Source organism: Nannospalax galili, unplaced genomic scaffold (genome assembly GCF_000622305.1).
Source record: "Nannospalax galili isolate Female #2095 unplaced genomic scaffold, S.galili_v1.0 scaffold85, whole genome shotgun sequence".
In the NCBI taxonomy this organism is placed as follows: Eukaryota; Metazoa; Chordata; class Mammalia; order Rodentia; family Spalacidae; genus Nannospalax; species Nannospalax galili.
Window position 1 is genome coordinate 324,631 of NW_008358866.1, and position 22,768 is coordinate 347,398.

At 34.9% G+C, this 22,768-nt stretch overlaps 1 pseudogene; it reads right to left on the reverse strand.

Annotated features, from left to right (window-relative positions):
• The window catches only part of LOC115068312, a 26,499-nt pseudogene extending 10,908 nt beyond the window's left edge, over positions 1 to 15,591 (reverse strand).
• Positions 15,592 to 22,768: the final 7,177 nt, after the last annotated feature.

Here is a 22,768-nt window from a genome sequence, read left to right on the forward strand (position 1 = left end):
AAGGAAAAAGAAAATTGGGAATTCACTTCAGCAATTAACCCTCAGTTCAACAAAATTCATAAAGTCAGAGATGCGCAAATATATAAGACAGAACCTTTTGCAAGTGAGAAGAGCATGAGAGTAAGTAGTTAAATATTAACTTTCCAAAGGGGGGAAAACGTGACAACTGGAAGAAATCTTGTCAGAGACATATAAAGAAGGACCAGAATTAGGTTTGACAGCAGCCATCCATCATCACCAGGAAAGAGATTGATCTGAACCAATAACCTAACTTGTCTTATGGGATAAGAAAGTAAATCTATTGAGGAAATAGATACATCTGGCTATTTTGTCACAGATGTTAAAAATTCAAATAATGTAACCATTCTTGGCTCTATCCCTACCTCATGTGCACCAGCTTGATTTTGTATTTACCCAGTAATCTTCTGATAATGGTCTCCTCATGTAGCTTACCTAAAGAAAATGCACTGCAAAGGTTAAATTTTATAATAAAAATAATAATAAAAAATTGGCACTGGTCTTACATATGATCCTCTGGATTTTGATCAGCACATGTCAGGCCTTTTAAGTCTAATCAACTATGCACTATTGAACTGAACTGAGAATTTGTCTTTATAAAGCTGAAGAGCGGGTCATCACATCCCATACCATGATTAAACAATCATGGCAAATGTTTTTATACTGTTTCTTTGATAGACTTGTGATTTCATTCCCATGATATCTTCAAAATCATATCTTCAAAATCTGTAAGTTCCATTTCAATGTATTATAAATAATTACAAACTTCCCCTTTCCAAAATTTTTCTTCTAAATTTTCAGAATCTTGGAAAAGTGTCCAAGGCATTTCAGTTGTGAAATTTTCTCTCCTATATCAATGCCCCACTTTCTAGAGAGCAAGCATTTTCTTTCTCTTATTTTAACATTTAATTTTATTGATAAAGAATGCAAAGCCTCTATCTAAAGATTTGCATATTTTCTACTATCTCTTTAAAATAACCCTATTTACCATGATTTTAAGACATATGGGAATTCTATCATTATTCTTTCTTTCAAAATTTTGATTCAAGCACCTGCATCACAAGTGGATATCACATAAGAAATCTCCAGGCCTTATATAATTGTCTTTGAACCACCTTTGAATTAGTTCTTCATCAAAAGTAGGACTCTTCCCATGTGATTGGTCAACCATGCTAAATAAGACTGGATTTTGTAATATCTTGACTTTAGCCTGATTACACATGGTAATGACTATTTGCTGCTTTCTTGCAATTTAAAATATTTATCAAGAGATAGGAAGAAAAATGTTTCAAAAACTCTATAATGCATTTTATATATGTATATAATGATTTTATAGTCTATTATGGTTTTATAGTATAAACACCATGTACTATTGAAGCCAGGTCAATTGCTTACCCACATATTCTACAGGCATTATTATAATTACTCAATCTTGCTAAAACAGATTCTAAAGGTGTTACAGAGGTAGGGTATTTGCACAAAGAATACCAATGAATAAAGAAATTGGCATTTATCTTAGGAGCATCACTCATTTTAATTGACTTGAAATAATGTTTTGTTGAGTGTTTCTTTCATGTTAAAAAATGTGAGAAAAAACTGTAGAGTCAAGCATGGTAGCACAAATCTTCAATCCCAGTACTCCAAAGGCAGAATAAGAGGGATCTCTGTGAGATCAATGGCAGCCTGGTCTACATAGCAAATTCCAGGCCAGCTTGGGAGACCCTACCTGAAAAAAAGAATCCAAGAAACAAACAAGCAAAAAACTATGAAGCTTTAGGATAAAAGGTTGAGGAAAACAGTTTAATGTAGACTTTATATTAATAAATTTTGATAGAACAGATGGGAACGAATAACTATCTCCTTAGAAAGGGTAGAAGGGATGGTAGCGACATGAAATAGAAATTGAAGGGATACTTTTTAGAAACAGCCAACATTATTCTAAATGGAGAAAACTGTAACTATTCCCATTCAAATCAGGAACCACATAAGGCTTTTCACTGTCTTGACTCCTTTTTTAATACAGTGCTTGAAACTCTTGCTAGTGAAATAAGATGAGAGAAGGAAATTAAAAGAGTACTAATTGGAAAAGGAGAGTTCAAGTTATCCTTATTTGCATATGATGTGATATTATACATAGTAGATCCTAAATTTTCCACCAAAAACCTCCTAGAAAAGATTAACACTTTCAGTAAAGTGTCAGGATACAAAAATCAGTCTAAAAATATCAGTACTGAGTTTCTATAAACCAATAACAAGCAATCAGAGAAAGAGTATAAAACCTTACCATTCAAAAATATCTAGGAATAAATTTACCAAAGACATTAAAGATCTCTAAAATGAAAAATTTAAATTTCTGAAGAAAGAGTTTGAGAAGACACCAGGAAATAGAAGGACCTCCCATGCTTATCGATTGGAAGAATTAATATTGTGAAAATGACAGTCCTACCAAAAGCTATATATATATATATATTCAATGCAATCCAAATTAAAATCCTTATGACATTCATCACAGAATTAGAACAAAATTCTAAAATTCATATGGAGCCACAAAAAAACCCAGATAGCCAGGGTCCTGAACACAAAGAGCAATGCTAGGGGGATTACCATACCTGATCTCAAACTGTATTACCGAGCTATAGTCATAAAAACAGACAAATATGCCACTCACCACTCATCAAAGAAATGTCTTTTGCAACAGACAGGGTCTATTACAGAGTTCTACAACTGGTCATACATAGAGAATGTGTCTGTGAAATGCCAAACTCTAAATGACATATTCACAATGGAACCTCTACACTTAAGGCTCATTGGAACATAGTGCAACAAGGGGTAGAGAAAATACTAATGCATCTCTCAACTCTCATCAACAAAGCTCCCTCATGCAACATGGCAATAAGCAAAAATGGCTACAAATGGCCAAATCATAGAGAATTCAGAGTCTGCAGTGTGGTCCCATGGACAGGATGCCTATATTAAATTCTACCCACATAAGTTTCAGGGACCATTATGAAAGATGGAGCAGAGAGATTTTAAGAATCAGGGGATAAGATGCCTCACCATTTGGAAATAGAATCTTACAGGCTTCTGGGACCTTGTTCATATGAACCTACAGCAATGGAGTCGGAAAGCACAAGATCCATGCAAACTCAAGCAGACAAAAACTCAGCATAGACCTGGGGAAATGGGCAACAGGCCCCAATCTTAGCTTAAGAATCATTGGCAGCTGATTACTGCTGGATGAGGGAGAGCTGATCTTTAAGGATTGACTCTAGGTAAGTTGACTAGACCCCAGCGCATGAAGCTCCACTGAGGGACGTTTGGGTTCACTAAATTGACTCAATAGACCTTAATATAAATGCCAAAGTGCATGATATCCGGTGGGGGGTACTGTTTGACAGTGTAGCTAGGGGAAGGGATATAACGATGATTAACATGTTTTGTATGAAATGCACAAAATTTCAATTAAAAATATACAGAAAAGTTAGGAGTATATCTTAGGTTTCTAGAACAGTGCTTAAAATGTCTGTCATCCTGGGGCTGGAGATAGGGCTCAATGGTTAAGAGCATTGGATGCTCTTGCAGAGGACCTAGATTCAGTTCCCCACACCCACATGATGGCTAACAACTCTGTAACTCCAATTCCTGGGAATCTGACACCTTCATCTGACCTCTGAGAGAATTGTAAGACATGAGTGCACTTATATACACATCATTCCAACAAATAAAATTTAAAACTAATAATTAATAAAAACTTTCTTAAGAAGCTTGAGAGTATGCCCAAGTTTTGCTTCTTCCAAACCTATGTTTCTTAGAATAATCAACTTTGAAAGAGAGAAATAATTTTACCTATGCTACAGAATTCCTATAGAAATGGGATAATTCAATATGCTTACAGCTTTTCCCAATGTTCTGTCTTTAGTGAAAGGAAGCGCTTATTGTAGGAATCAGGACTAAAACTGAGTCTCTAAAACACAGATCTTTGAAAACATTTGGATATGAATGGTGATGCTATAGCAGAAGAGAATCGAAATTCAAGATAAATGCCTGGCATGGAACTCTTGCCCTCCACAACAGCAATCTCCATTCAAAGAAAAAGCTATGGGAATATGCATTTCAACATGTAGGCAAAGTAATTAAAGACATAGATACAAAAGCCTCACAGGTGGGGGAGATGTAATTTGTCAAAAAAAATTGAGAGGGAGTAAGGAGGAGTTAGAGGGGTAAAGGAGGAAGGGAAATGATATTAGTACAGTACTTATGTAAGAAATTTTCAAAAAAAGTTGAAAGAATTATATGTAAAAAAGAAATGGTTGGCCACCTGTATGCAGTTCCTATTGAGGGGCAGAGTAATTGATATAAAACTTGCTCAACAAAGAATTTTTGCTTTATGATAAACCCTTTTTAATACTCTGACTGGAACAGTACATATGTGTGGAATTATATCACCAGCAGTATTTTCAGAAACATAAGAAAGAAGATATTTGAAAAAATTATGAGGATCGATTACTTTTGGTGTGAGGTATTCATTTATTTTGCATATCTGTATGTGAACTTTAAAGATAGGAAAGTGGGATCATTTCAAAGTCCAGCTGGGAGGCCTTGACAAAATTAAGCTTTCTGTATCTGGAGATCTTGGAGGCACATTCCCATGGGCACCATAGTTTTACCAATTAGATGATGTTTTGCAAAGCAAGTAGAGTCCAGCCAAATCTCATGTATTAAAATCTGTATCATATAGGAACAAGGATGAAATTACAATAGTCTAAAAGTGTTTTCAGCATGTTTTCTGGCATTTTGAAAATAACTCCAATTTATCTTATACAATAGAGAAGCAAAATTACTATATTTTAAGCTTCAGCCTATGTAAACCTGGAATCTTTGAATAATTCTCACTTTGTGAGAATTTGGATGATAATACTGGACATGCTGAAGTATGTATTTCAATACATCCCAGGAAAAGTTTAACATGCAAACTTACCACTACCATTAGTTACTGCTGAACTTGTCATGTAGCACCCTAAGATGTACAGAAAAGAAAGCAGTAACAAATACACCTAAAAGATTTTCAAAATCTCACATGATACATAACACAGGAGAACTGCAGAAGTAAATATGAACATTGCAATTCCTTCACAGACAATATCTTGAAATTTAAACAGTAAATAAATTATGATTTATGATTGGAGAATTAATTTCTTTGCAAATACTATTTAATTTCCTCTTAATGGAATTTCTATATGTAAAAGGTCCATCTAGGATAACCAAAATGCTGAGGTTTCTTGGGATTTAAGTCACTATTCTGATTTCAGTAGCAGGCTGATCCTACCAAAAAGCAAGCAAGATTCTCAAATTTTACAAAATGCAAGTAATAATAATTAGTAATAATAATGATATATGAGATAAGAGAATCATCAATTTAGGAGTGCACCAATATTTTGCTTGGTACTAATGCAACAGCAAAATTTTATGAAAAACCCAAAAGTGCCTGGCACTTTGCATTCACGATTGGGGTTGTTCACCCAAGACTTTTGTCCAAACACAAGTCAGAAACAATATTTCACAAAGTGACTAACCTTGAAAATACATTCTTCAGTAGCAAAGCATGGAGTATAACTTATTTATGAATTAATATAGAAGAACTTTTTGGTTTGTCATCATGCAAATTACATTACAAAACTAATCAATAATACAACACACAGTCACAAACACACACACACACACACACACACACACACACACACACACATGAAGCATCCATAGTTACAGTCAATTTCATTCATAGCTGTCCAGTATTTCAAGAAAAATGTATATGATAAGTCTGGAGGAAGAAATGTAATTTCATTATTTTGAAATAAAGGCATGACATTCAATGAGAAAATAATTATTTTATAAGATAGCAAAACATAAATATAATATTCACATAGTACTTTTTGGTGATCAGCATACTTTTTAACATTTTATTATTTCATTTCTCAGAGTAACAAAATTTAATAAAGTAAATGAAAATGATTAACAATGGGGGATTATAAATACTTTAAAACAGAATTTAACTTTAAAAATTAAAGGCAAAATATTATTTAGAATTTTGAGAAAAAAAGTTTTGAATCTAAAGCATAAATTATACTTCAGAACTTGCACAGTTCTTAAGAAATGTAAACAGCTATTCACAACATAAACTCTAACAGTGATCACAAGTACAATATATCTAAACTTTGGTGCTAATTCAGATGCATCTTAGAAACACCTGTGAGTCAAAGGAAAATTAATGATCTATAAAAAAATGTTTTAGAAAATAGCTTATAAACGTTAAAAGAAGTGTGTGTGTGTGTGTGTCTTAGCTTCCTTTGTCATCAATTAGATGCAATATTAAATTTTCCATCTATGTTATAGCTCCCACTTAAATCCTGAGCAATTTTTAGGAAAAACTATGGATGCTTCATGGTTGAAAATTCTATGACATAGGGAGCAGAATTTTAAACTGACTTATTTAGATGAAAGGAACATGGGAAATTATCACTAATCTTTGAAAATTAAAAACATTTTATTGAAGATCTCTGAGTCAAGAACCCAATTTGAAATTTTAAAAATATATATTTTTTAAAATTGGTAAACGAAGCTAGTCTTAACACAGAAATATGATTGGAGACTGATCCCTTCCCCCTCATTGTTAGAAAAATATAAAACAGGTTTGTAGAAGAAATAGCAGACGGCTCCCTTGCAGGCAAATTTTCATTCCGATTTTACTAGATCTTAGCTGCACTCAGAGACATGCACATCTAACGTTTTATGCTAAGCACATCTGATGTGAGTAGCTGGAAGACAAGCGTGATCATGTTCTGGAAGTCTGTATAAAGAGATGAGAGAGGCATTATGCAGAAGCCGCCACAAGGATCACTTAGGATAAAATCAGTGCTATTTGGTCCACATAAGTATATTCATTTTTTTTTTCTCTGATCCTCAAAACAGATTTCTGTAATTGTTGCACTCCAGGAGCTGTGAATCCCTTTTGTGGACTGAAAACAGAAAACTTCACAGGGACTCAGATTCTAATCATCAGGCACATATACACTACAACAAATTATGTGAATAAGTAGATCAACAAAAATAATTAAGGAAACAAATTTCTGTTCCTTGATTTGATTATTTGTGACCACAGTTAACAAGTCAAAGAGATAATGAAATAAAAATGCAAAGCCAGTAATATTATGCACTAAAAATTATATAGAGCAAACATCTAAAAATATCAACATTTCTTTGACAATAACTTTTTAGAAACAGGTCTATAGGCATATGTGTGTGATTGTATTGCAATTCAATATTTTTCTGGCCCACATCATTAGATGAGGGGGAAACTTGCCTCGCCATATCCAATGTATGTTATTGTTTTTGGCCTTCCTAGGACGCCAAGTTTAGAAAACAAGGAGCATTAAAGAAATAAGGCATTGTGGAGTGAGAATTGTTCTGGATAGAAGAAACAGAACTTGTGGATCTCAAAAACAAGAAACTGGTTTGCACTCAGAAGTTAAGAATTTGAATGACCAGCAGTGTTGGTAAGCAGCTGTTTTCAAGGTTCTTGATTGAGACCAGCAGTACAAAATTATTTTTACATTGCCATCTAACACAGTTGCCATCTAACACATTATTCTTGAAAAATGCAGGCTTCGGGTCACTGATCATGCAGTGAAAACCCCACTTATCCATAATTAGCCTGGTTGGAACTGTCAATGCACACATACTTCATTTGCTATATGTATTATAGTGAAAACTCTGTGAGAACCAGGAAAGAACATGATGTTTAGTCAAGATAAATAGCATCATCTTGGCTTTTTTTATTGAATACTCAAAACCCTGAAGCACACTGCAAGAGAAAGAGGAGTTGACTACAAAATTAGCATGGTAGTACAGTACGTAGATCAGATAATTTTATTTAGTTATGCTTTTGCACTTGCATCTCTGTTTGTATGTATTTGTCCTAACCCTTAATGGTACCATGTACAACCTATAATTGTATAAGTTTTGGTTCATTTAGTTTTACAATAGTTTATACATATTTTGTTTTGTTTTGGAGACAGTTTCCCTGAAGCCCCAGATGGCCTGGAACTCACAGAGACTTGCATCTCTGTTTGTATGTATTTATCCTAACCCTTAATGGTACCATGTACAACCTATAATTGTATAAGTTTTGGTTCATTTAGTTTTACAATAGTTTATACATATTTTGTTTTGTTTTGTTTTGTTTTGGAGACAGTTTCCCTGAAGCCCCAGATGGCCTGGAACTCACAGAGATCCATCTGCCTCTACCTCCTGAGTTCTGAGATTAAAGGCATGGGCGACCACACCTGACACAATTTATATATATTTTAAATGGTAAACAACAAAAGTGAGCTATTTTCTCAGAAATTTTATGCATTTGTAATGCATGATTTTTCTCAATGTGTTCAATACTTCTAGACAACACAGAATATTTGGAGTTCTTTTTCCACAAAGAGCAAACATGAGGTTGATTTCGTAATGCATTGGTAGGTCATCAGGCAGGCTATAGGATAGAGAAGTGGAAGACAGCATGGCACAGGCTGTTATAAAATAATGTATTTGTAAGAGGCAAATCCTGGCATGGATGAGTTTGGGGGTCACTAATGGGCTTTGCATTAAAAATTAAATTGGGAATCAGATTTAGCAAATAAGAATGGCTTCCCAATTAAATTATAATTTAATATAAATAACAAATAACTTTTAGTAGAAGTGTCATTCAAATACCACAATACAATAGTTGTATCTAAAACATTATATTTGTTCTGTATTATCTAAATCAAAGATGATAAGATATTGAAAATATTTTAATCCAGTGTGATAAACGGAAAGGTACACAATCTAATTTCTTCTGAAAGTTCTTCAAATATCTATGAAGTAAACTGGTTAGAAAAGCAAAAATTAAAGCTCAGGCAGGAGGCAAATGACTTGTTATTTCCGTTTCATAATGTAATGTTCAGAATCCCTTTAACTACACATTGGAAATCTTAATCTTATTTAGAATGATTTATTTTTGTTGCACAATGGCCCATGAAATCACTAGGATTCTTCAGCCTATCTTAAAAGGATGTGGATAAACCGTTTAATCCCTATGAAATAAGCTAAATAAAAATCCATCCTTTAAAAGTTAAGTAGCAGTGGCTGAAATAACATGGGGCAACAGTTGGGACCATAAAAATTGTGATGAAGAAAACATTCAAACATCAAAGTTAATCAGATAGCAGCCACTGAATAAAATGTGATCCAAAGGATAATGTCTGCATGTGTTAAACACAAAAGATGGACTCTTCACATCATGGCAGATGAAGGAATTCTCTTCCTGTACTTGTAATCATCCATGGACTATTCAATACCAAAGCTGCTTTTGATCTCAGCATTTAGAAGAATACGATAAATACACTTTATGTATAAGTTCCTTGAATCAAAAGTTATTTCCACATGTCCATTATGTCTAACAGACATAGCTATAATAGGATTTTTCCACATTAAATTGAAGCCACATTTCATTTCTGTTTTCATTAGGCAGAATTTAGATTTGTTTACAATTAGAGAAATTATAATTTATACCTCTACTCTCCCAAAACTTTCTTTCTAAAGTGAATCAATTATACCCTTTTAGTCCTCTATTATTAATAAAGTATCATGTTTATCAATGAAAAATATGCTTATCATTCATGCCTGCAGAAAATTACCCTAAAATTGTGAAGAATATTTCATTTTTAGCTTTTTAAACCAATTCCTGGTTTTAAATCAACTCAAGGAATTCTAAAATCAGGTATATTAGGTCACATAACTAGAGTGATACAGATGTCATTCACCAAATGTCATTCAGTATATCCAACAGTGTGATATAATTTAAACTGTCCCAATACAAATGATCTTGTCTTTATAATCTGAATAGCATCATTATTTTTATTGAAACTTGTATTTAGACAGACTCTTTTCAAGCCAATACATAGTCCGTATATGAGTCCTGTTTTACAGGTGCAAAATAGATATAATTAAAACTCATGTTTAAACCATTAGCTGGAAAGTAGTTAGGAAACTATATACTCATGTAGTATATAAGCATAAGTGTACACGTTACTGACATATTTCATATGCAGCACCAGGGATTTAGATGGAGCATTGACTAGGTGACACTGTAATACAGTGGTCAGCATCAGTAAAGGAGGTTCAAGCACATGTAGTGAGCCTACCATATGAAGTCTGTAACATCACCTAGTTGGAAAAATAAAAGGTCAGCCCACCCACCCTGATTTCAAATTCACCTCCACATTAGAAGAAAATGCAAGACATAAAAAAAAATAGGTTATACTATGTTTAAAAGAAACACTAGGCAAATCAAAGCAAGTGTCTAATCTGCAGAAAAAAGTCTTAACCAGCCTTCAAAATGAAAACTAAGCCAATAAAATCTCTGAATCTGATTTTTATAGATAAGCTTAATATATCTTAACATTCAAAAGTAGCAATTGTTAATGAAAATTGGCAGGTTGCCAAACAAGACAATCTGATTTACATATGTATATATTTACATGCATACAGAAAATACAAAGATTGATCACATCTTTATCAACAAAATGTGTCTAGTCAGAGAACTTGCCTTTTTACATTATCATGTGTCTTTCTATAACAAGAATACAAGCATTTATAATAATGCAGTCATTCTTAATATTTAAAATATGATTTCTTGGTTCTGAAATGTTGAAAACATAATTTTGGAAAGTTTTTCTACCTTTATTTGACATGGGAATTCTCAAAATCCTATTTCACAAAGATATGCTTGCATATACAGTTGCAATAGGAGCAACTATAAAATTACAATAAAATACTATGCCAGGTATAATGTCTCACATCTGTAATCCCAGCAATTGGAAAACTGAAGTGTGAGGATTGCCATAAGGAGCCAGTCTAGGCTACATAGAGAGTGCCAAGCCATCCAGGGCTGCATAAAAAATCCCTATGTCAAAACAAAAAAGTAAGCCAAGAAACAAAAAGTCTATACATATTTTATAGGAAGCTTTACTTGTAATCTGCATAAGGGCAATAATTACACCAGAATGTAGCTCCTTTTATTTTAGTCTTCTCATTGTGTCTCTGGGTTGTCTATCAGAGTGTATTTGGGGTGTAGAAATGATTGTTCGCACATTTGAAAGACTGTCCAACTTCTCTGAGCTTCTTGATCTTCTTCTTATTGGATTTAGCTCATACAGTCTGCCTTGATAACCATTAAAATGGGCATTATTAATATTACAGATATCTATTCAATAACAACCCTTCATAAAAATAGAGCTCCTGCCACCTATAGAACCTAATTCACACCGTTTGGTGGATACTGTTTTGAGAGGAGCTGTAAAGAACAATGTAGTGGCTCTGCAGCTGCTGCCAAGTGGGCGGTGCTGTCCCAGTACAGGCCTGATGGCCATCAGTGCAATCCTCCATCTGCTTTCGTTTACAATTCTGGTACCTTTCAAATACCTAACAAAACATCTTAAGCAAAACATTCAGATTTCCAGGTTTGGTTTTACCAGAACACTGTAGAGGTGTGTAGTACTTTGCAAGGACATGGTTCTTAAAAGATCCTATTTGTAGGAAAATTGCTTAATCATTTCCCCTCTAAAAATTCACTTCTGACAACTTTAATCTTGTGTGGTCGCGGCCACTCAGGATCTGTCATATATTCAGATCAAAAGGAAATCTCTTTAATCATGCCTGCTGTGCTCAACTAAGACTATGAGATTACGGGGCACTCAGTTTTGTACTTCAGTTCTAATGGAAATGAAACACATGATGAAATTTTTAAGATTATTTTTACTTCTTATAAAATCCTTCTTCAAAAGTATTTCCCTGTGAAAACACTTAGGAATTGTATGGGTGCTTCTTCATCTCCCCTAAGTTGTGCTGCAGTGATAGCCAAAAAGAAACATGAGTTCATTTACAGACATACAGATGCACCCACACACACATAATCATGCACATATACTCACACGTGCACACACATATGCACATATGTACATACATGTGTACGCACTGATGGAATTCATAATCAAACTGTGTCATAGCAATAGTGGTGCACTGATACTACAAAAAACAGAAATCCAAGATGCACAGTTGCTGAACATAAGGCCTCTACCTTGTCTCTCTTTTTCTGTGCTAATGTGTGTTTTGCAGCTGTATCTGCTCTGGTGTGGTTGAAGCAGCAGAAAAGTATTACAGGACCTAAGAGAGGGAGAAGGTGAATGGAGACAGGCTGTTTCTGTTTTGAATTAATAGAAAAACTACCAGAGGACGATTTCTCCCACCTGTATATATAACTTTGTCACTTATTCCAATATGGAAATAATTTGAACTGATGTACAAGCATGGAAAAAAGGAAAGGAAAATATACTATGACCATGTAACTGAAACAAGCCATCTTAGTTTACTCACTGAAAAAAGATCTGAAAAACAAAATATACTGGAGCATCACCATCGCCCTTGTCCCCGAATCTCTTATTTTATTTGCCATCTGGGCAATGCAGTCTCCTTTTCCCTTTATTCATTATCGTATCTGGTTTTGGTTTTCAATTTGCTGACTCTATGAATGTACGTCCTGTTTTGTGTTAGGCACAGTATTCCTGCTCAAATTTGATAGGCAACGAAGGTTTGTGTGTTCAAATACCATTTTATGCACTAATCCACAGTTCCCAGCATTAGGCTCATTAGTCACAGCATGTGTTCTCCCCTGTGATTAGAATGTCCCAGCTGATAATGACATCTCAAAAGCATTCCAAGTCTCCATTTCACCAGGAAAGTATCACTATCCCATACAATTTGCCCTTTATGTGTCTGCTCTTTCCAAATGCTAAGTCTTACTGTAAAACATTTATTTCTTTAGAATTCCCAGGATGTGTTTAACTAAATTGGCTTTTTTTCTGATTTAGAAATAGAAATTTTATTTTTCAATCTTGATGTTAACAATGAAAAAATTTCAGTAGGTTATCATTTCCAAATACTTTATTTCAAACTGATTATGTTTTAATTATGAATGTCATCCACAGAATTGCATACTTTTATATGAAGAAACATCATAATTAAGCCTAAAGATTGAATTTAAATTCTTGTATTACTAAAATTGTTTATTGCAATAACAATAATCAGAAGATGTCCTCAGGGTGAGAAAATGTCAAACATCATCTCAGTTTGGTATTTAAAAACTGTGTATAAGATTTTACTAGATCTTTATGAAGATGTCACAAAATCAAAGAATGAATTTTGTTTTCTTGAAATATGGGGGAGAGACTAAGAAAATCACACAATGATGGATGCAAGTAGATATTATAAATTCATCATAGTTCTAATTCATGTTTACCAGAAGCATTCTGATAATGCTCTGTGGTGTCTTGGCCTCCATTCACTTTCTTGTTTCCATGCTAGACACTGTGTAGTCTCCAGTGGTCCCTCTAAGCACTAAGACTTGGCATCATAGCACATGTAGTCTTGCCTAGCATTGAGTCTGCCTTGATCCTATATAACCAAAAGTTGTGGTATAAATGGTACTATGTATTTTTAAGGTTAGCTGTTAAGCCCTAAAAGTTCTATCATGGGATCTTGGAATTATTATCTCCCAGAATAAAAATATTAAAATTTTAACAAATGATGATCATGCTGTGAGCATATTCAGGAGGGGCAAAGGAAGAGGCCACATAGATAAACATCTAACCTATCTTGGGGTCCAGTCATGTAAAGAGTCATGTCAGATATTAAAGTTTCAATGTATCATGAGAAGAAGAAAAAAAGAAAAGAGCTCATGGCCTTAATCAAGCTGTCCAGTCATCTCCAGCCATTTGATCTACCGTTGTTAACCCCACAGATCAGCTCTCCTGTAAGCAACCTGACAAAATTAGTTCACAGAATTTGATTAAAATCAAATGGTTGTTATTTTATTGCATTAAATGTGACATTTTATTATGCAAAAGAGAATGTTTTCTATATGTGGTTTAATGCATGAAAATAAAGATGTAAAATGTTGACAGTCTTTAAGATGAAGTAGCAAGCAGAAGCTAAACGCTATAGTAAGGAGGAGAGGATTTGAGGGGCTATGGGTGAGGGCTGAGGGAAGCGTGAAGAAAGATACCTGAAGCTCAAGAAAACATACCAAGCATACAAATTGAAGAATGATAGAAACTGCTGTCTTGTGCTTTCACAATTTTTTCATATTTTATTTATTATTTTTATTTTATGTGTATGTGTGTATTGCCTGTGTGTAGGTAAGTACACCCATGTTGTGCAATGCCCGCAGAGGACAGAACAGGGTGTCAGATCCCCTGGAACTGGAGTTATAGACAGTTGTTAGCTGCCATATAAGTGCTGGGATTCGAACCCAGGTCTTCTGCAAGAACAACCAGTGTTCTTAACCACTGAGCCATCTCTCCAGCCCCACTTTCATATTTTTTTATTCCTGTTGAGTTGAAGTGAAGCTTTCTGTTCACTTTTGTTATTCCACTATAAATTCTAATGCAAAGACTTCATCTGGGAATCCCTAAAATGTCATTGAACTCTGAGTGGGAAGAGGCTTAGAAGATAATTTTGTCCAAGCTTTTACAGAGCAGAGATGTGTTAGTTGTGCTACACTTGATTCCTGTCATTTGTGGGCATTCCACAAGCCCCATAACTGCTTCATGACAGCCTTACCCCCTCTGCCTTACTCACAAGATTCATGCATGTATATATGAGAGATGGGCTTCTTTAAATGAGTCAACCTAAAAAAAAGACTGAGGAAGTTAAGATAGTTCAATTTTTGTGGGAGACAGGCTTGAGCCTAGGGTGAAAGTCTTAATGACAGCGATACAGCAGGCCAGAGGCTGCAGGACCACTGGAGCCACAAGGAACGCCTTGTGACATTTGCTCCTTTTGACAGATCATGAGACTGATGCCTAGAGCTCGCCACTCCCTGATCACCCACCCTTGAGATTCTAAGTTGCAACACTTAGATATTACAACAGCCTGGGTCATGTGGTTCCCAGGAATCCAGGCCCAGTGCATGAAACCAAACCTAAGTAACCTGAGCACATTATGCTAATGAGGTGCCTGACTCATGATGTCATGATAGGACACAGCACTGCCAAAGATCTAAGTTGTAACTTCTTCATTGAACACCTACCCCTACAAAAGCTTGTGCCCTTCTACAATGAACCAGATCTACTTCAACAAACCTGGTCTCCTGTGTCTGAATGCGGCTCCCCTGACACAATCTCCCCACCAGCCCTGGGGTCTGGGACTGGGTAGAAGTAGCTACGATCACAGGCAGCGCCGGGCGAGCAGAAGAGCAGCCTCAGTGCTGCAGCAAGCAGAAAAGAGGCCACCGCTTGAGGCCACAGCTATGAGTGAAGGGCAGCGCCTCTGGGATCCCACGATCTCAGGCAGAGCCCAGGAGGTCGCACCTGTGCGATCAGTACCATGTGAACGGAGAGCGGCCACAGGCTGCACCCTAGCAAACAGAGGAGTGGCTCCTGGAGACAGCATCAGGAGAGTGGAGGGGCAGCCGCAGATTTCCCCCGGCATGGGCGCACACGCCTTTAATCCCAGCAATGGGGAGGTAGAGGCAGGCAGATCTCTGTGAGTTCAAGGCCAGCCTGGTCTACATAGTGAGTTCCAGGCCAGGCCAGCTGGGGCTACAGGGAGACCCTGTCTCAAAAAGATAAAAGTTAAATTAAATTAAAAAAAAAGTCGTTGTTGGATTTATCATTAAAAAATGGGAAACTTGGGGCTGGAGAGATGGCTCAGCAGTTAAGACCACTGATTGTTCTTGCAGAAGACCCCGGTTCGAATCCCAGCACTTATATGGCAGCTAACAACTGTCCATAACTCCAGTTCCAGGGGATCTGACAGCCTCTTCTGTCCTCTGTGGGCTTTGCACAATATGGATGCACTACATGCAGGCATAACACTCATACACATAAAAATAAATAAATAAATAAAACATTTTTAAAAAACAAAATAACAAAAAACAGGAAAAATGCCAGGAATGGTGGCATACACCTTTAATCTCAGCACTCAGGAGGCAGAGGTAGATGGATCTCTGAGATCAAGGCCAGTCTAGTCTACATAGGTAGGTAGTTGCAGGCCAGCTGGATACAGGGGCACTTTGTCTCAAAACAAAACAGAACAAAGCCAAACAAACAGACAAAACAAAACAAAAACAACAAAATCCTCAGGAAGCAAAAGATTTGATAAAATTCATACCATATTTTTAGCATCTAAAATGATAAGGTGGATTAAAGGATCATCTAAATGTAAAAATGTTACACAACTAAATTTATACTCCAGAATCCCAAACTACAGAATGAACAGTGATCTGACAAAAATAACTGATCTATCACCTGTCTTCCCTCTTTTACTCACTGTTTTTCCTACTGCTGTTTTTATTTATCCTTCATTTTTCTCTCTCATGTTGTGTTTTGTTTTCTGTTTTGTTTTGCCTTGTTTGTTTTTTGAGACAGGGTCTCCATGTAGCTCCAGTAAAGTCAAGTATCAGCATGCCAAGAGATTTAATACTTGTGAAGGACTAATTTACTGCTTCTGAGACAACTCCTTCTGGCTGTCTCCACATGAGAGAAGGGACAAGCTAGCTCTGCAGGATCCGTCTTCTAAGGACACTCATCCCAATGATGAGAACTCTCTCACTATATTTTAATTATCTCTGTAAGGCTCCACATCCCATTACCACCAATTAGAAATTAGAATTTCTATATACATGTTTTGGAAGACAACAACCATTTGAAAAAAAAAAAAAAAAAACGATTCTGTTGATTTAAAAAGTAGAAATATGAAATAAAATATTTTTAAAAGCTATAATTAACATCAATGGTAATAGGAAAAAGGCATATTCTTGCTTTGTAACTAAACTCATAAAATATTAAGCATTAAACTTTTTCCAATATTTACTAGTAAAATAAATTTTAAAATTCTGTGTGAAATTTTTCTTAAAATGAATCTACATTGATTTTCACAGTAGAACATTATTGAAATGAAATTAATACTTCATATTTTCATATCAACAGAAGAATCATAGTATGTATTATGTGAATTTATTACAGGAAAAATTAATTCTTTTATTTCAAACTCAGGTAAATGGTATTTCTCATGCTGCTTCAAGGTCTTTGCTTATGTTCTCTGCTCTTATCAGAACATTTTCCCCAATTCTCTAACACCACTATCTATCAAACTCTGAAGAAGATCTTCCAAGGTCTACTCAAGTGTCAATTTCTTTTGGAAGTTTTCTGTCATTTTAATCGGAATGAATTATTATTGATTGCATAAAGTGATAACAGTTTACTGAGCTGGAAGGAAATTTGCAAATATGAAGGAAAAGAATGTGCTCTGAGCATGTAGGGGAATTTTAGCTTTCAGATGAAGACATTCCTTCATATATAAGAATCAAATTGGTTAACTTCAACACCAAATGGAATAAAGATTTAAATGAAAGACATAAAACTATGTAAGTACTAGAGGCAAATATGTGAAAAATGATTCAAAACATTTGAATTAACAAGGATTTTTGGACAAGATCCTAAAAGCACAGGAAATAAAAGCAAGCTAGGCAAGTGGAATTATATCAAAGTAAGAGTTTCTTTACAGCAAAGGAAACAATCAACAAAGTGAAGAGACAACCTATAGAATAAGAAGAAATATTTGCAAACTATCTCTCTGATGTCCAGGACATACGAGAAGCACCATAATTCAAGAATAATAACAATAATCTTATTAAAATGAGTGATAGGCCTAAGTCAACATTTCTCAAAAGAAGACGTTCAAGTGGTCAACATTACATGAAAAAAAAGTAAATATCACAATAAAATATCACCTGACTTTGGGAAGAATGCTATTACTAAAGAGACTGATTATCATAAATGCTGGAAAGGATGTGAAAACAAGGGAACGTTTGCACCTGTTTGGTGAGACTATAAATTATTAGAGCCATTTTGGGAAACAACAGTGACATTCCTCAAAAATTTCATGTGCTGGAAGGAGAGAATTGTTGTCCCCTGAAAGAAAAACAGATGTTTAGATGAACAGACAGACACAAGCATACAAACACACACACACACACACACACACACACACACACACACACACGGTGTTGGCTATTTTTCTGTTCCTGTGAAAAAGCACCATGACCAAGGCCACATATAGAAGGAAGATTTCATTTGGATTTATGGTTTGAGAGGAAGAAGAGTCCAAGAGTCCATCACAGTGGGGTGGCACAGTGGCAGAGGTAGTCAAGCAAAAAGTTGAGTGTTCATATTTTGAAGCAGGCACAGGAAGCAGAGAGCAAAATTGAAAATGAGACTGGGCCATGAACTCTCTTCCTCCGTCACATGCTTCCTCCAGCAAGGCCACACCTGCTAAACCTTCCCAAACAGTTTCACCAACAAATCAAGGATTCAAATTACTTGTAGTCTATAGGGAAATTTTTCATTCAAGCTACGAGACACACTTAGTCACACACAACACATATGTATATGCACACAAACACACATAATCAATAAACAAGTAAATGTAATTTAAAAGTGAACCTCCATAAGCTGTACCAATACCACAACAAAAATGAGATGACATTTGCACTCCCATTCATTGCAGCATTATTCACAATATTTATGAAATGAAAAAAATCAACTGTTCGTCAACTAATAAATACAGTACACAGTTAAATACTTCTGAGCCATGAAGAGAATGATTCCCTTTATTTGTAACAATGTGGCTAGAACCTGGAGATCCTCATGGCAAGTGAAATAAACCAGGCATAGTAAACCATGTCCTGTATGATCTCACTCATATGTAGACTCCAAACTGTTCATCTCATAAAAATGATAGTAGAAAGACGCTTCACATACTTGGAGGGAGTTGAGGTGCGTACTGAACAACAGATTGAGAGAGAGTAGTCAGAAGTCCTGGCACCCTATTGCCCAGTGCAATGACAACAGATGACAAAGAAATGTACTTTACAAAAGGAAAATATTTCAATGTTTTAACCATAAAAAGAGTATATGGTTATACTTAAATTGATTTAAACAATATGCAATGTATACGTTTATCACATTACATAATATGTCATTAACATGAAGATTTTATATACCAGTTAAAAATAAATTCTAAAAGGTATCCTGTTTAAGGAAATGAAGATTAAAAGCAAGAAACAAAGGGAAGGAAGATGTCTACCGAGTGTATTTCCTAAGAAAGACTTCACACTCAGAGGGTAAAAGAAATTTCTTCACAGCAATTAAGAAATAGCCAAATAAAAATTGGTCATAATATTTAAACATGCTCTTCACAAAGCAGAATATTCCAATTACCAATAAATCTGTAAAACTTTAGCAACTCTACAAAATTTATTAAAAGAAACAACAATAAGATAGTGATACAATATCAGTTCACACCTACATGAACAGCCATTTAAACTTTAAAATTTTAAAAAACATTTTATCAAATGTCGCAGAAGATGTACAACAACCAGTGATCTCTTTAAAATGTTTTTTAATGCGAATAGAACTTATGTTTCAAAATATGAAAACTTGTTCATGTTTATAGAAAGTCCTCTGACGGTAACTGGTATATTTGTGAGCTCTATTATGAACACAAAATGATTCTTTGCAAACTCACTGTGCAAAGATTTTTCAACGCTTGAAAATTATTTGGCAGTTCTAATAAAACTGATTAAATGAATGCTCCATACTTCAGCAGATGTCTGATAGAACTGACATTGTAACTATCAAAAATCAAAAATTAAATTACTATGGAAGTACTATTTGTACAAAAAGTATAAACTTCAAGTCCAAGGCCTCCACATGATAACATTCTCTACCACTGAACTTTGCTCATTAGCCCAATTTTTTTTGTTTTTTTTTTTAAATTGTATTCATCCATTTGCTGGAATTGTGTGTGTGTGTGTGTGTGTGTGTGTGTGTGTGTGTGTGTGTGTAGGGTGTGGGGCTGCTGTATCTTGTCATTTTTTATTTTGTCTTATTTGAGACAGAATCTCATTATGTAGTCCAGGTTAACCTTGAGCTCACAATACTCCTGCCTTATCTTCATGAGTTTTGGGATCACAGACATGTGCCAACACACTGAGTTCATAGTACTATTTTTTTATATAACAAATAAGTGTAAGAAAAATCCAAAACACAGTGATAATAGAATGGATAAAACATTTGATATATTCATATAATGAAATACTAAATGAATGTGAAAATGAACAAGCTGTGTACTATTTTAGGCACTTATTGTTAAACATAGCATATTGAATGAAACTCTGAAATTAATGTTTAATTAAAGACAATTGGAAGAAAATAGTGTAACATTCACCAAGCCATTGACATAAATGTTAATAACAAACAATCCATTATTTTAATACTAATGACAGTGAGTAGCCTTGGAAAAACTGGAGAGGGAAGAAATGAAGGTCTTTGGGTTTGAGTTAGTTACTTGTCTTTCTGTTGCAAAAAATGCATAACAAAGGCAGTTTAAGGAAAGAAGGGATTATTTTGGCTCATAGTTCCAGAGAATACAGTCCAATGGCTGTACCCATAATAATAGCTCCCAACAAACACATCATGATGGCAAGAGCATTGAATCCTTATTCAGGAAGTGGGGAGCAATGAATGCTGGCAATTTGAGTTAGTTACTTGTCTTTCTGTTGCAAAAAATGCATAACAAAGGCAGCTTAAGGAAAGAAGGGATTATTTTGGCTCATAGTTCCAGAGAATACAGTCCAATGGCTGTACCCATAATAATAGCTCCCAACAAACACATCATGATGGCAAGAGCATTGAATCCTTATTCAGGAAGTGGGGAGCAATGAATGCTGGCACTGAGTTCACTTTCTCTTTCCATTCTGTCCAGGGCCCCAGCCCATTAAAGTTGTTACCCACAATTAAAGTGGCTCCTCCCAACTCAAATAACCAAACCTAGAAATGACCCCACAGACATATCTAAGAGTTTCTTTTGGTGATTCCAAATACATCAAGTTGACAATAAAAATTAACCATCACAAGATACAAATGTTGATGTTTCTAAAACTGAGTACAAAGTTACATGGCATGAATATTTTGTAAATATACACTAAGCTATTCACCTGTCCTTCACAAGTGGGAACGAAAAGCAGATGTGACCCTATATATTGATGATAGCCTTGGTACTGTCAGGTATTTCCTGTTACTTATATATAGAAGTTGTTATTGATATTTTCATATGTATAATATTTTATACTTCATATTGTAAAGTATGTGATCTTCATGAAGAAAATATTGTATATTGTATATTTCTTAAAACTTTCTAAAGGTAAAATAGTTTAAATTGATAGCTTTTAACTTTTTCTGAATATAATATCTGTTACATCAAACTAAAGCAAGAAGTTATTACACTTCTCTTTTAATAAAGGAGAAACACATTATATTGACTCTCAGTTTCTGATATTTCAGCCTGCAGTGGAGGTGAGGATGTCGTAAAACAGCCACTGACATCAAGTGGTAGAAAAGCACCAACCCATATAGAATCACAAGCAAGTTACACACATGTACAATGTGTACACAAGATACAATGGCAAAGGGTAAGTAAGTATGTTTGTTTCTAAAAGTAATAGTGGAATAAATAAGGATAGATGGATGAAGCTTCCAGGTCAGTATCAGTTTGAGTCTTCCATGTTCTATGACTCAATTACCTGGTGTGTTCAGTCAGCAGTCATCCTCAGGTTCTAAAAGGAAACCAACAGTAATAGCAACAATCTGCAGTATTTGATAGTCTATACGAACTAGATAACAACTTCAATAGAAATTACTGATTTCTAGCATGGGGCTTTTTATTTGTTAGCCTGTGCTGTCTAGTGGGCATTTTCAGACCACTAGAGAGAAACACCATTAAAAGTTTAAAAATATGTCTATTTTCACCATATATAAAAAACACTTCTATAGTCATTGATTTCCATACAACTTTTTCAGCAGGTCTTTGGTATTAGTATTTCCTCTTCTACTTTTTCCCCCATCCCCTCTACATTCCATTCTTACACGTTCCCTCTTTATATTATTGTATTCTGTTGTCTCACCATTAGAAGTGCCATCCCCATATCCCCTTCCTAATTTTCTGACCTCTATGGGGATTCCAAATGAAACACACACTTTTAAAGATTTAAAGATAACAACCATAAATGATAGAAAACATGTCATGTTTGTCTGTCTGGGTCTGAGTTACCTTATTCAAAATAATTGTTTCTAGTACCATTCATTTACCTAAAATTCTGTGGTTTTATTGTTGTTTTAACAGCTGAATAATTCCCCATTGCATAAATACATCACATTTTCATTGTCCATTTATTTATTGAGAGATATTTAAGTTGACTATTGTGACAAGAAGAGCAATAAGGAATATCTCTGTAGTAGAATACAAAGTCCTTTATGTATATGCCCAAGAATGGTGTAGCTGGAATATATATACTTTTTTCCACAAAGTGGCTATACCAGCTTGCTTCCCACCAACAGTAAGTACTCCCCATTTTGCACATTCACCATAGAATTTGTAGTTTTTTTGATTTCTTATCTTAGCCATTCTGACTACAGTAAGCTGAAATTTCAAAGTAATTGTCATTTCACTGACAACTAAGGTAACAAAAAGAAATTTTGAAAAAGTATTTTATTTACTATTTTTATTTTATGTGTATGAGTGAACTTTCTACATGTATTTGAGTGCA